At 35.6% G+C, this 15,429-nt stretch overlaps 1 protein-coding gene across 7 annotated transcripts in view; it reads right to left on the reverse strand.

Moving 5' to 3' along the window:
- Positions 1-15,429, reverse strand: part of rab9a (RAB9A, member RAS oncogene family) — a 92,326-nt gene that overhangs the window by 23,065 nt on the left and 53,832 nt on the right. The window contains exons 1-2 of one of the 7 annotated variants that reach the window (XM_039743615.1): positions 12,190-12,268; positions 8,681-8,760 (exon numbers count right to left, since the gene is read on the reverse strand). The exons of 4 other annotated variants lie outside the window; for them this stretch is intronic. The gene's annotated coding sequence lies outside the window, so the exon portion shown is untranslated. Of the gene's footprint in view, positions 1-8,680; positions 8,761-11,443; positions 12,138-12,189; positions 12,287-15,429 lie in introns of those variants that run through there. 2 more of the 7 variants (XM_039743613.1, XM_039743614.1) reach the window with 2 other exon arrangements.

Raw genomic sequence — 15,429 nt, forward strand, 5'->3', positions numbered from 1 at the left:
TAAAATAGTTGGTAATTTTAAGCTTTACACCCTAGCATATTCCTACTTAGAGGACAATCAACATTGTCACTTGCTCTATCCAAGGTATTCCCACTTAATAGGCAATGTGAAATACATTTCAGTTAAATGCAGCACGCATGGACATGACACGGTTTTCTTTTTCTGGATCACATGTTCTATTTTTAATGGAGAAACAAACCAAACTACACTGCATAAGTTTCACTATGTCATTCATTTGGAATTGTTTTGTTACCTTCTAAGCTTTTTGTAGTTAAAAGAGTATATATATATATATATATATATATATATATATATATATATATATATATATATATATATATATATATATAAACTAATCAATCACATAAATGTATGAAATTAATAGTGATTAATTGCATCAACATTAAAACACAATTATAAAATGAATACATAAATCATGAAGTAAATATACACTGATTCATAAATTTAGTGCAGAATGAAGACATTTTGAAGGAATGAAGGAATTTTTTTAAAAAATGGCATAGTTTAACCCTTTTGGCCCTGGATTTTCTGTTTTTATGGGAAAAATTATTTTGTGAGATATTCTACCTTTGGGGTGTCTAGGAACCTCAAAAATGAAAAAAAGGTATCACTATTATTATACAATAGCTGCCAAATACTTCAATATTACTTGTTTCACTTCCGTGTTTCACGAACTATACAGTATGTCAGTCTCTCCAGTCTGCGCCAACTGTAGCACGCCCTGTTCCAACGGCTACAAACATACTTGTGCTTTACAAAAACAGCTGCATACATATGTACTAGTAATAGCATGTCAGGGCCGAAAGGGTTAAACTTAAACAATGACCTTAAACCTGAACTTTCAACAAAAGAATACTTGAGCAAGTACAACCTGAATTTGAAGTTGAAAAGATAGCAATAAGAAAATAAAGCCAATGCATTATTTATCAAATTGGCACAGCATACGGGACAAAAGATGTATCAAAGTAAAAATTCAACAATCAAAATGACTATTGACTTTTGCACTGCTGAAGACTGATTTAATTGTCCCGGCCCCTTGGACAGTTTAGCACACGTATAGATTTAATGTTTTTGTGGTAGGTAGAATCGTGATGAGCCTTGGGATTTTCTGGGTTACAAAAAGTGTACCACCACAATAAAATGGCTGGAAAACACAGCTCTACCTACACCTTTACTTTTGCTTTCTTGCGGACCCTAGATACAACAACTTTCTTTACAACATTAAACTGACCACATTAAAACGCAAATATTAACTTTCCCAGGCCTGATATATACCAATTTTGCCTTGTCACATTACAAGTAAAAGTATTTTTTATAGACATTAAAAGTATTTCTCTTTGAAAAACACAGTATCTGATGCATCTGTTTTCCGACAGAACATGATGAAGCACAATCTGTGCTGTGCTTTATCATTGCTTCATAATGTGAAGCATTACTGGTGTAGAGTTTTGCTATTTACTGTAACATTACACACAAGTTGTTTATTTTACTGGAGCAATACTATTTTTGCTCTTGTCTAAGGAAGATCACATATTTTAGTCCAATTATTTTAATTTTCCATATACTCACTATTAGAAACTAGATCAATGTAATACATCTCATTCTCATCTATAGAGAGCCAGATAGACAGACGTTCTTTTCAACTTGCATGTATTAGCAGTAGAATTTCACAAATGTGTCCCAACTCTTTACTATGACCAAGGGTAAATAAAGTTGAGAATTTATTATGAATTACTTCTGTAGGGTGGCAAATTTTTTAAAAATCCTTAATTGCCAAAATTTCTTAAAATAAGTATGTAGCATTCTGGAAAAATCTTTTCAATTGCTTACTAAAAATGTCTATCAAAAATTGTCTTTTGATTGCTCGTAAAACTGTCATGTACTATTAGAAAACTACTTTTTCTGCTTGCAGATATAAAGTTTATTTCTTTACAATCATCAATATAGCCAAGGAGGCCAAAGAGTTGGTGCTGCTGGAGCTGCAGGAATTATGTGGCCTACAGGCAGCTAGACAGGATTATGCGACACTGCCTGCCAGAAGTCCCTTGAAGGACTGATCGACTAATAGTTTTGGAGGATATGTTAAATAGATTGCAGATGCAAATGTAGCAGCATCAATCACTAGTAGTTGCTGCCATACAGCGGGAAACATGCCTGGGAGAGACACTTCCTCACTTTGATACACAACTTAAGTACTGGTCACTTAAAGTGTGGTTTCACACTTTGCCTCAGATGTCAAGAAAAAATCTTTTCTCCTCATGCAGTAGTGTTGAGAGCAGCAGATTATTTAGAATACTGTCACATATTATTACTGAAACCAGAAACAAGCTTACAGCTGAATAGGCAGAGATACTTTTGTTTATCAAAAGGAATCTGCCACTTTCCCTCCCAAAACAGTCTTGGACCTTTCCAGTGACAGGTGTTCTCAAATTACTTTTGACCTGTATACTTTTATGCTACCAAATTAGCTATCTTCAAAAAATGGAATAAAAGTACAGTACTGTAGAATAAAATAAATGTTCTTTGTTATGTTTAGCCAAATTTCTGTCAACACTGTGTTGTACTATTACATCCTATGCTGAAAGACTTGAAACAATGTTGGTTTGGTTTACTGGTTTGATTTACATACATTAATTGTATGCGATTTTTGATTTTTTTCCTGTGAAATCTGAGCCATTTTAAAAATGGTGTTTCTAATCGGTTCTATGCAATGTACTCTACTTTGAGTTATTCGTTCAGTTCTGAATTATTTTATTCCAAATTCCAGTAAAGTTAGCATTTGTTACAATGTCCATCAAATGTCATCTTCCAGCTTTCAGTCTCACTATAATGATATCGGGGTCAACGAATACTAAAAAAAAAAAGCAAGTATCGGTAGTTTTTATTTAGTCTGACAAAAATGGTATTTGATGCATACCTAGTAACAAAATTTTCAAAAATCTAGAAGCACACTGAAAAGCAACTTTACGCAATGACTCTGATCCACAAAAGTCACTTTGACAGAGTTTTTCACTTCACCACCTTTGTGTAACTCAACAGCCCAAGATCTATGCACAAACAGAATCAGATTTTTTTTGTACCAAGTATAAATCAACCTTCAAGCACAGTCTTAGAGATTTTAGAGATTAGACATGCATGCATTTTCAGTCTCCTGCAGTTGAAACAAACTCCACACAAAGATACTTGAATGTGAAAAGAAAAAGGCTGCTCTTTCTCAATATACAACAAGCTGTCAGTTTCCTTAAGAAGAATACAAGAAACTCAGCTAAGAAGATGAACAAGCCGGCACTAGAAATAGTGACCTTAAAAAAAAAAAATCATACACTGCTGCAAAGTGATGCAGATTTTTTTTTTTAATGGGCAAATAAACACACAGAAACATTCATATTACTACAAAGGAAAACAAACTATTTTTCATATATATCAAAAAAAAATTTTGCCCTTATGATTTTTTTGTTTGTTTTGATCAGCGAGAGAGATTCAATTTTAACATTCCTTGCTCTATTTAAGCCTTGAAATACAGAGACTATTCCTGATGAAATATTACCAATAAAGAAGCTTAATCATACGGTGTCTTGACAGGTACTCTATACTATACCCTAAACAACATCAGATTTTTACATCATCTGGTAGAGTCCCATGATAAGTTAACTAGGTCTTTCAAATAAGCTGTAATTCTGTGTCTGTAGCATACATAGCAGAAGCAATGTGAAAGTTGGGAGTTCATGCTGGAAAGTCATTACTAAAAATGCATTTTTATTTTGCATAAATGTTTATTTTTATTATTTGTGGTGTTACACGAGAAACTTCCTGTAAAAAATAAGGTCATTAAAAACTCAACAAAAAACCTTAAACATCAGTCTTTTTGTATAATTCAGAACCTGCAAACAAAAATGTTACAATAAGCAGACCCACTTTATGGTGCTGCATGTAGGAGGTCACTGTAAACAGCACCAGTGGGGGCACAGCTCCACAAAAATTGTAACTTTTCTACCATAATTACTTTTGCCAGCTAAAAAACAATCAAGTACTCAGTCATGCGAGATGTGTTCTTGTCTCTCAGTTCTATAGGCTTGCTGAATGAGAAGAATTCCTAACCCATTCTGAGCTGTGCCAACAGCACATAATCTCGTCATGTGTGCTGCACAGGTTCTTGTGTAAAATAATCTTTGCAGGGGTAGCTTGGTGAGAGATAAATATCAGTCTAATGCAGTGTGCAGCTGGAAAGTTTCACCTTCAGTCAGCAAAATACAAGCCCACAAACTAGCACTGAAATTTCAAACATGCAGAAACATTTCTTTTGGTTTAAGCATTTTCTTAACCTTGAACAGCATATTAATATACCTGAACTCAAAACTAATAAAAACTGCCCACACCCGGTATCTAACAATATGTAAGATGTTACAATAGTACATTAAAAAAGATCACAAAAATTCTTGCATCAATTTGTTGTCAATGAACTTTATTCAAGTCAACATGGGATTCATTATTACCTTTATAAACATCAATTTAACAATCAAGACACTTGTGCCCTTGATACCTGCAATGTACATTTCAGAGAATGACAAACATCACTCAGACATCTGTGTTTGGGTTCATTTACAATAAATTTTAAAAGCACATCATTTAACACGATTAAATGTTAAAAGTAAAACATGTTCATGTGCGAACATCACACTCGTAATTGTTTTCATTCATAGTTTTTCAAGGAAAAACTAACACTTAAACAATAATGGTACTATATGCTTTGGTAATCTGTAATCTTTGCTGACCATATCAATATCATTATCAGTCTACAAATAAATCATATGGGTAGGGCATTATTCTCAATATGCTTGTTCACTGCATTCATTGCATTTTAGTTGTAGAGATGGACACTCGATTGACCTCAAAATCCAAATGAAAGCAGAATATATAATGACTGGTGTTGTTTGTAGGAATGAAGCAACTTGCTTTGGAGGCTACACAACTGCTCATCTCTACGATTCTGAACCACTATTAACGCATTAGAAATCATATCTTGAGGGTGATCTGCCTTTTGCTTTTAAAGCAGGATAATGAGTGTCACATGAATATCTGCTATTCCAACGTGGAAGATTTCAAACACTGACTCAAAAATAGTGCAGCATGGAAGACTGAAACACAGACTCAAGGTTAATTTTTGAAAGAAGTTCCTTTAGTTACTATTATTGACAAGCCACATGAGTGCCATTTGGCTTGGAACTTGTCATAACATTTACCTACTACAACTGCAGTTGGTGTTGCAAGTTTAGAATGTTTGAGTGGTACTCTCTTTCCCTCCTATATCTGTAAGCCACATAGATTTGGGTAACAGGCAACTCTACACTGTCCTCTAGGCGATTAATTGTGATCTGCAATGATGTGGCATTCCATCCATGGTTCTGTCCATCCCTGTCAAGATAGGCATTAGGCATGATCCTGAACTGGATTTGTGGGACTGAAAATGGGCCGACTGATGGATGGACAGACAAACAGAAAGACAACTTTGGCTACTGTACATCCACTACATTCTGAGAATGAATGCAGTGAACTTTTTTTTTCTTTTTTAAAATCAGGGCTATGTGGAATATTGGGTTTAATTAGTGATCTATTAATTTCGATTAAATTCATGTTGTTTTTTTATAGCCCTCTTCACCAAGAGCAGTTTCGAAGCACTGCAACAAGTCTATGGATTAAAAATTACACATTTTACAAATTACATAACACACACTTAAACAGATTAGGTCAAACTCACTGTAAAACAAAGCAGATGACTAATATAAAAGGATCCTAACAATATATCTCTCTATTAAAATAAAAAAAATCCTGGGACGCGACATGACTTTTTCAGAGAGATACTTTCACATCCTGCGAGATGAGACTGTGCCAAGAGACTTAACCACACCTGGGGCCAGAAATAAAAGACAAAGAGTAGATGACAAAGTAGAATGTCGTAAAGAGTTCAAAAACGTTGCCATGATACACATGCACAGAAGGTTAGAGATAAACTACTAAAATTTGAAAGTCTCAAAAAATGATAGTAAAGATAGCATTAGCGCAAAAAAACAGAAATTATTACTCGGTGAAATAACAGAACAGCAAAAAGAAATTGAATATATATTAGTCAGATTTAAACTTTAAGTCAGAGACTTAAAGATTGTCTAATTCATGTTGCCATCATGGAAAAGTAGTGTTTCTTCCCAATGAAGAGGCGTAAAATTAAAAGATTTGTGGTTTGGTGAAAGCGAAATCCATTTACACGAGTGGCAGAGAGGCTAAGTGGCTGGCACATAGCGCAGGATGGGGGGCTTGGTGAGCGAAGAGAGCAGGACGTGAAAACCCTAGTGTTCATTAATATTATCATTGAATAGTGGTCAGATAACAACAGAGTAGAGGAAAACAAGAAGTAAACCTAGTATAATCCTTGGAAGAAAAAAAAAAGCCTCTGGAGTGTTCAGTCAGTTATAAATGGTTAGATCATCTTGCTCTCAGAGCATGCACAAAATCATTTATATTGATTTTTCTGAAAACTTGCACTACAATGGGCCAATACTGTCAATAAAAAAAGCTTTACAACTTTTTTCTGTCTTGAAATTATAGAACGACTTTCCCCACTTCTGTCCGTTAAACTATAAAGGATTTTGAAATAGACTGTGCTTTTCTCACAATTCCATTTTGAAATTCAAGCCCTGAAAGTACCCTGAATACAATGAGCTTTTGCATGGTATTATTTCTGGTAATTACTAATACTACGCACAGAAAGAAAAAATAAGTTTAGTTTTACTTATAGCTTACACAGATTTTAATTCAGCCTCCATTCATTTGTTCATTTATTGAAAATAAATATCACACTTTAGGCTATTGATGTAATACTGCCTATCCCATCAGTATTTAGCACAAAGATACAACAAGTGCTAGATAACAGACTAGTTCATCATAATGCAATTTATCAGTTACAAAAACTGGAATGTACTTTATGCAAGTACTCTTTCAAATACATAAACTGAAAAATATAAATGGTTGCCAGGACAGGCTCTAGCTCCATGTGCATCTGGATAAGTGGGTTAGAAAATGTATAATTATATACAGTAATGTCAATTTATTTATATGGCACATTTAAAACAACATAGGAATGCTATGACCAAAGTGTTTTACCATAATAGAATAAAAAACATACAATTAACATAAAAGAAATAAAATAAATGAACATAAATAAAATAAATAATAAACAGAGGTAATGTTACATAATCACAATGAGGAAACCATCAGTATTACTGAAGGTCACAGAATGCAAGTGAATAGAAATGAGTCTTTAATCTCGTTCTGAACAGTTCAATTGTAGACGACTCCTTTAGGTAATGAGGTAAAGAGTTCTACAGGTGAGGAGCAGCAGCTACAAAAGCCCCGTCTGTCCCCCTTAGTTTTACACTTGGTACGAGGGACAACAAGAGACAACTGACCAGAAGATCTAAGCACTCTAGATGGCTGGTGTAAAGCACACAATTCGGATAAATAGGCAGGAGCAATCCCATGTAAAGATTTAAAAACTAGCAACAAGAATTTAAAATCAATTTGAAAACTGACAGGCAGTTTGTAAAGAAGCTAATATTGGAGAAACAGAGTCATACTTGGTCTTGCCCCAGCCAGAAAGCAAACAGCAGCATCCTGGACCAACTGTAACCTGCGTATCACGGATTTGCTAATCCCAGAATACAGTGAGTTGCAGTAATCAATGCGAGAAAAGATAAAAGCATGAGTGGCTTCCTCAAAATCCCTACAAGATAAAAAAGGCTTGATCTTGCCTAATAGACAAAGCTGGAAAAAGCAACTCTTGACTACAGAATTAATCCGTTTCTCAAAAGAGAGGTTACTGTCAAAGATAACACCAAGATTGCGGACTTGAGGTTTGCAAAGGACAGAGAAAGAGCCGAGAAGTCCAAGACCAATTTGGGCTTTAGCTGATGGACCCACTATAAGCACCTCTGTTTTATTTTGATTCAGATCAAGAAAATTATTAGCCATCCAGGATCTTAGTTCAAAAAGACAGTTGTGTAGTTCATTTATTGCTATAAAAAGTAGATGTACTTTAAAACCCTAATACTATTTTTGTAAAGTTTTTCCCCACATTTTCATCAGAACCTACATAACTGCATTGTGCCAGGAAAATCTCACATTTATTGCCCACTTTCTGATCTTCCACGCCTTTAAGACAAAGCAACAATGAATAAAAGACTTTAAATATTAAAACAAAAGAACAAAAACACACATATCAGGTCTAAGAAATCTACATACTGGCAGCTCTTAATGAGGTCAGAAAGAAGTCTGGGTTAAAAATAAAACTGCTAAAGCAAATGCACATCACTCCAAATTATTTTTTTTCCAGGGTCCGATTTCACTGTGTATTTTGTTAAAAAGGCTCAACAGCACTTTCACTTTTAGTGGATTTCCCCAGAACCTCACTAACATTTACAGATGCACAGTGGAGAGCAAACTGACTTGCTTCATCTCTGGGACGGCACTCAAAGCCCTGCATGAATTTAATTTTCTCCAATCCTGTAAAGCCCAGCAACAACAAAATAATAATTACACCCACGCCACCCCCCCAACAAACAACTTCACAGCTTACAATCATTTACCAGAAAACTGAAACACAGCTTACCCACAGGCCATTATGAAATTATCTGTCTGATCTGTAGTAAGACACCAACATACACAGGGACTAAAAAAAGTATTATCCCCCTAAAAAAAAAACACTGAATCAAAATTGAATTAATTAGGCTTTGTTCACATCGAACAACAGGAAACAAATCTTAAATGTCAACATAGACAACTCTTTAAACATTCAACTAAATTTATTACAATCATTAAGCACCAATTGACCAATTAATAATCAATTGCCCAAATATTCAACCTCTTCAAGTCAGTATTTAACAGAGGCATGTTTGGCAGCAATTACAGCCTTGAGTCTATGTGGATAGGTCTCTATGACCTTTTACATCTGGATGCTAACAGTTTTCTAAATTCTACTTGCTAAAACTATTTAAAAAATAAAAACAAAAACAGAGATGGAGTAAAGTGGAAACTCAATATAAATTGGGCTTTAAAACACATACTGCAAATAAAATACAGTATTATATTAAAATAATAATAATTGCATTTTTGCCACATAACACTAAAAAAATACACAATTTGTTCTTCCACTTCCGTTTCACCTGTATCACATGCAAACTTACACAGAATGTAAAAATTAATTACCAAAAAACTCAAAACTAAAAAGTAAAAAAAAAATCATTAGTCCTTCATAAAAATATAATGATAAATAGGTACAAAATTTATATAATCTAGGAATACTAAATGAGCCTTTATACATGCCAATTTATATATACTCTTGCTATAAATGCATATTTATTTTTATTGATCTTGCTCTGTTTTCCCTACACAGATTTGTCGTTTTCAGAATGTTTCTGTTCCCCACAGGAAACACTTAAGTAAATGAAGAACAACCTGATAATTATAATTAAAGCAAACAATGGTTTTTGCAACATTGTCACTGAAAAGACTTGGTGTCTTGTCACTTCAATAGGGTTTTAGGAACTTGTAGAAGCCATATCAAGGCATACAGACCTTGTTCTGGCACATTGTAGTTGTAAAAGGACAACTTATTGGGAAATGAATAAAGGGAGAAGACAAGGTTAAAAAAATGGGAAGTTCTACTGCTCCACTGGAAACCACTTTCAGAGGCTAATGTTCGCATCCAGCAGGCTGGATGGCTTTCCCAATATTTCAACATAGTAAAACTACCAAGTGCTCTTCTTCTCACATCCTGTGGCAGCTCTTTCAACCCCCCAAACTCTAAAATCCATATTGGTCTAGCAAATTGAGGCCATTAAAACCACATTTAAGATTTACTTTGACCATCAACTAGTAAACCAGCATCTCTAAACCTGCCATTAAATAAATACTTTCTCAAAGCAGATTTCATGGAACCTAGTCCCTACACTTGGGCAACAAGGTCAAATCAGTCTCAGGTTGGAGATCTCCACTGTCATATGGCAGCCTTGATATGTTTGAGTAGGTTTTATCAACCCTGTACTTTGTTCGGAGTTATCTATCCTCTATGACTGTTGACAAAGTATTGACCAGCCAACTGTATCTAGACAGTCTACAGCCAGTGCTTCTAAAATTATAGTCCACACAGTGACAGACACTATATTTGTGCAAAGTGACATTTTAAAAGCTCAGACATTTCTAGCTGTCTGTTATGCATTACTTGAACATTTATTTATAACAATCACGACTGCTTTTAGACGTCCAAGTCCCTAAATGGACTTCTTTGCTGTTGGGTCCATGGGAAAAAGCTCTAAAACTATCACCATGGACCACGCTGACCCTCTTTCAGCGTAGATATCAAAAACTGCCTCCACTCTGGTTCATCTGTAACAGTAGCTTCCATCTTTCCCACCCATTAATTTTTAAACTTTCAGTCTATCCCTCCTGCCCTAAAAACCTTGTTCACTAGACTCCCTTTTAAATCTAACTTATTACCAAATGGATGTCCCAAGCGTTGGCAAAAGCACTTCCTCAACTGGCCAATTATGCACACTGCTTCTGAAAGTCACACTATCATGAAGGTTGACTACTTTTTATTTATCATTGGCTGAAATCAGACACTTTGGGGCACAATTATATACACATATGTTGTAAAATTAAATGAACTATAATGCAAATTTTACACAATAACGTGACTATTGTGATTGAGTTAAGCACACAACCAGCCATTGGCAATTCAGGAAAACCCTTTTAAATCAGTCTTGATCTGGTATCTGAGAATAAATTCAGAATGGTGTGTTGATGGACTCAAAATCTGAAAACCTAGATTTTACTCCCTCTGGCACCTTAGCAGTGACCTCCATCACAACAAATCTTTTAGACAGTATTCTATTTCAGTACACAGTGTTCTTATCTAATACTGCTTAAAGATTTACACACAAAAACCTAACATTTTTCAGGCCATCGAGTCAGACTCAGATAATCTCTTCCTTTTTATCTTTTTATTATAATTAAAGTTTTGCATCATTGCATATATAAAAGTAAGGATATTGCAAATGTTTCGACTAAACATCATTTAGAAATACACACACACACAATCACTGTCACACTCAAATGACTCCCGAGGGTTGCCAGCATACCAGGATATTCATGTATCTTAATGTTGAAGAACTAAAATAGAGGACAGGAAACAAGCAACCTTGGAAAGTCACAAGACTTTCAGTTTCCAGTGGAACAATTTGGTGGCAGCTGTAATGTTAAGCAACACTTTTTATAATACGTTTAATACTATTTTGCTTACCTTGTTAAGAGACTGATGGATTATAAACAAACATTCTCATAATACGATTAAGAAATAAAAAAAAAACCTAACCTGGTTTTATGATGTCACCAATTCGGCAGTTCCAAGCCCGGCGGAGTATCACAGACGGTTAATACAGCACCAAGTAGCTTCAGCAAACCAACACACGAAGGAGAAGCCCAGTTGTTAGTGACGATGTTAAATGGGTGACGAACAGTAGCTGATTAAACGAGGCTAAAGTTAGCTGCTTAAGGCTTCACGGCGTCCTGCTTCAAAGCATCAAGCAAATTAAGAAATAACAGCAGAAAACAAATGTCAGCTGACCGCCTGACCTCAGATGTCAGCGCCTCGGTGCTCACTGGTCAGTCATTACCGACAGCAATGAACACACGAGTGGCGCTGGGAAATCACGAACAGCTACGACTGCAAAGTTAACTGCAGTTTCGACTATATGATGTAGTGGCTACAGCTTACAAACAAGAAAAAAAAAATCACCAGCCAGCTGACTGCGTCATGACAGCATAAGGAATTCCTTGTAAAGAAACGACCTAATCTTTAGCAGGCTGCGTGAAGAACTTTGCTTCACTGCTTTGTCGTCTGTACGCTTCCTCAATAAAATACTGTAACAAAAATGATGACATCAAACCACAGCAAAGCTACCATCTCATAGAACAGAAACCACCTGACGCGGCGAAGAAAGGCAGCCAGACTTGAAAGAGGCGCAGATACACTCCTGCCTGACTGTAAACCGAAACAGTCTGGACTAAATGAAACTAAACATTTGCTTTTTGCAAAAAGCTGTGAACACATCCCATTACCTGTACAGGTCCAGCGTTTGCTCTCGGCGCTTTACTAACATGGCGCTACTCGGCAGAAACTGTTTAGCACGGAGAGTCACGTGACAGAGCGCCACGCCCCCTCGGTCAGCAGACGGCAGAAAGGAGAGAGGACGGGGAGGGGTGTGGGCACGCAATCAAGCTTGGGCGATTCAGGCAAATTAAAAAAAGGAAGCCACAAAAACGTTTTAAAGGGTGAAAGTAACTTCTAACACGACACTCGAGGAAGACTACGCAACATTAACTTCTCACTTTGCTCAACGTTGATAACATTATGGTAAGACAACACGAAGAAATAAAGGAACAAATAGAAAATATAGCACTTCATTATATTGTGACACACTAAAGTCATAATTTAAGAAGTAATTTGTATCGATTAAGTATTCTAGCCATGGAAGTGTTTGTTTTTTCGTTAAATACTTTGCCCTTTTTAAAAACAATTATGGTATAGTTAATTTTATATGCGTACAAGCATATACCTACTGGACTTTTTTTTAAATCTATCGTGCCGATTTTATCACGTGACCGGCCGTCAAAGCACCACGAGAGTAGTATTACTTCAGCCCGAGTACGCTCATGAGATGGAACAACGAGCAGTCTTAAATTCAAAACAATTGTACATTATATAGTGCCCTTCAGATATCTCTGGTTGGGCAGAGTAATGAAAGAATTGTCAAATGCAAAGTATGATGGCGTTGCCTCCTAATATTTATCCATCAATAGCTCCTTCCTTGGAGCTTTGCAGTAACCTGGAGCTGGCCTTGGCAGCATATGTCACAATGCAGGAAACCACCCTGGATAGGGTGGCAGTTCATCAATGCTCACACTCATATGGGGCTAGTTTAGAATTGCTAATCTGCATTTCTCTAGAAATAAGTAAGCACATATATGCATTTTTATGTGTAAGCTATTTACCCATCCATCCATTAATCAACCCATGTATTGACTTCAGGATCATGAGAAAATGGTTTCAAACCCTGCTGCAAAATCTGTAAGGCAGGAGCCAACCAACCCCGAGTTAGGCTCCACTGCACTGCAATGCCTGCTTACTGTCAATTGCCTAAAAATACACATTTTTAGAATGCATTAGAAAGACCAGAGTACAACCATATTAATCCACACAGACATGAAAAAAATGTCCTGGCTACATAGTTACTTGGCCCATGATTTCCATCATGTCATTGTATATATTATATACTGTACATGCACACTACATATACATATTGTTTTTTAATTTTGCTGTGTTGCTGCCTTGTGTTAAAAATCATCTAAATTATTTTTCCCCCACATCAAGCAACACTATACCAGAATGACAAAGCAAAAACAGTACACCCACACATACTGTATATACAGGATATACTTCATACATATCACAGATATTGTGCATTAACTGTATACAGTACTGTATTCACATACACTGCTTTAAAAATATTGTCTCCCTTCCTGACTTCCTCTATTATTGTATATTTTTGTCAATGAAGGTTTTTGGCCTTCAACCATATAAATGGCACATTAGTGAACCAAAAATATTTTTTTATACCAACACCATTGATGTCATGAATGGACATGACTATCCATTGTCAACTGACAATAATGTTTGTGAAAAAGTAATTGTTCCTTAGTTAAATCAACCCAGTTAAAGGCATAATGAACACAGCCAGGCATTATTATAGCCAGAACTGCACAACACAAACCTCACTTATTTTGACCTGTACCTTATGCTTTTCTAATTGCTTTCTTGTTATGGTGAAAAACTGACATTTTATCTAATCACTGTGTTAGTGCTTCCCTCCATAAACATATTGTAATATATTGTATACATGGCAGAAATCGGAGCCAGATGTGACCATGTAATTCCATGAGCTTATTATACACACAGTGGGAGGGATACCAACAGAAGCAATAAATCAGGTTAAACAAAATATTGGTGTGGTGTATACAAACCCCCTTTACAGAAGCAAGGATCCCTAACTAAAGGTAGGGTGAAGACTCGCAACTTACGCGCTACCAGCCAAAATCTATAGTGGTCTGTTCCCCGTGACTTTATCTATTGGAACCCTCATGAGCCTATCTAAGATTGATAGTAATAGATAATTGGAATTTGCTTACACAGTAAACAATCAGAATGTTTTGGTGATGTGTATTATTAAGAAAGCTTAAAAGAAACATCTTGGTGTATGTCTACAGTGGGATCAAGAGTTAGTAGACCATGATCAAGATTAATAAAAAACAAACTGCATATTATATTATATGGACAAAAAAAGGAAAACTACATATTTATTCAAATGCATTCATTACAAGAAAAAGACATTTTGTTTCTTTAGAATAAATAAAAGGAGTCAACAATTCCTGAGGCCATATGCCTCATTAGTAGATGTTGAGTAAAACGGTTTTTGAACATGACTGGAATCTTTATAGCTCTAGAAAAGACAAAAGGCATATTAACATTTCAAACTCTAAATGCTAAGATTATATTATAACAAGACAGCTTTATATAATGAAAATAAATGAGCATAAAAACTCCTTGATGACTCCTAAAAGACTCCTTGAAACAACGAGTAATATAAGAATGAAACTAATAATATGCGTATATATTGTACTAAAAAATTATGAAAAAGAAAAATATTATGGGGTGGCATACTGAAACAATGATTAGTGGAATTGCCTCATAATTCCACCATCCTGTATACAAATCGCACATCCAATCACTGTCCATGTGGAGTATGCATGTACTCCTTGTTTCTACTTGGATTTTCATTGGTTTCTCTTGTTTGGGAAATTTGGTGAAGCAGTAGGTAGTACTGCCACCTGGCAGATCCAGCATCTCAGTCTCAAGTACTGCACTGTTTAAAGTTTGCATGCTAATGCTGTGTCTGCATGGCGTTTTGCCTTCACATCTCCAAACACCTGATGGTTAAAGGAAACTGGCACTTCCAAATTGGCCTGATGTGACTTTGAGTGTTTGTGTGGGTTCTGCAATGAACGGGTGCCTTGTGTGATTTATTTTGCCCATCCAGAGGGACACCAATACATGTAAAAATTGAATTTTAACTTGGTTAATTATCAGTTTTGCCTTTGGCAGTGCCAGTAAAATGAATCAAATAATTTGGCAAGGCTCCTACTCTTTCCTTTCTCTGTTGTAGGAGGGAATCTCCAGTCTTTGGACTTGTATCAAGGTGACCGAAGCACTCTCATTTCAAGAAAAGGAATAATAAAATTTCT

The sequence above is a fragment of the Polypterus senegalus genome, chromosome 2 (assembly GCF_016835505.1).
Source record: "Polypterus senegalus isolate Bchr_013 chromosome 2, ASM1683550v1, whole genome shotgun sequence".
Classification (NCBI taxonomy): Eukaryota; Metazoa; Chordata; class Cladistia; order Polypteriformes; family Polypteridae; genus Polypterus; species Polypterus senegalus.